Raw genomic sequence first — 974 nt, forward strand, 5'->3', positions numbered from 1 at the left:
GGCCGCCATCTTGGCTGACAGTTAATTTGCATATACTCACTGATTAGCCAATGAAAAGGGTAGTGGTCGTACGCTAATTACCATGTTTCTCTTTTATTAGTGTAGATTATACGAGAAGTGGGCCTAAGCTGGCGGGTGGACATCCCCCGAAGGTTTGTTAAAGCTGCTTCAAAGGTGGGAGAAGCTCCCGCCACTGCCGCTGTACTTGCCAGCTGTGAGCCCGGCTTCTGGATGAAAGGTGCTCCCCCTGTGGGAGCACTGCTCAACCAGAAGCTGGGCTTGCTGCTCCTTAGCACTGCCTCGAAGACGGGAGAGGCTCCTGCCACTGCTGCTGCACTCGCCAGATATGAGCCCCTGCATTGAGCATCTGTCCCTTGGTGGTCAGTGTGCATCATAGTGACCGGTTGTTCTACTGTTCAGTCAGTTTGCATATTAGGGTTTTATTATATAGGACTAGGGGCCCAGTGTACGACATTCGTGCAATGGGGGGGAGTGGTCAGCCTGCCCCCTCTCACATACTGGGAGCCCTCAGGGGATGTCCTACTGATGGCTTAGGCCCGCTGATCAGCCCAGCCTGCCCCCTCTCACATACTGGGAGCCCAAGGAGATGTCCTACTGACGGCTTAGGCCCACTCCCTACTCCCCTTGGGGAGCAGTCCTAAGCCGCAGTCTGGCCTCCTTTTGTGGGAGGCGACTGGGATGATCAGGGGAAGGCACCAGCCCCATCACCCCACTGCTGCAGCCACTGCCAGTCACCGCAGCCACCAAGGTGTTTTCATCAACAAGGACTCCAGTCCCTTCGCCATGAAAAAATGACAACTTTCTTTAGGCATTTTCAAGATGTGTCTCATAGGATATGACATTTCTTTATTATTTTTTTTATCCTCACTTGAGGATATGTTTCCATTGATTTTTTGAAAATGTGGAAGAGAAAGGGAAAGACAGAGAGAAACATCAAAGTGAGAGGAACACTT

The sequence above is a fragment of the Myotis brandtii genome, unplaced genomic scaffold (genome assembly GCF_000412655.1).
Source record: "Myotis brandtii unplaced genomic scaffold, ASM41265v1 scaffold1121, whole genome shotgun sequence".
NCBI lineage: Eukaryota > Metazoa > Chordata > Mammalia > Chiroptera > Vespertilionidae > Myotis > Myotis brandtii.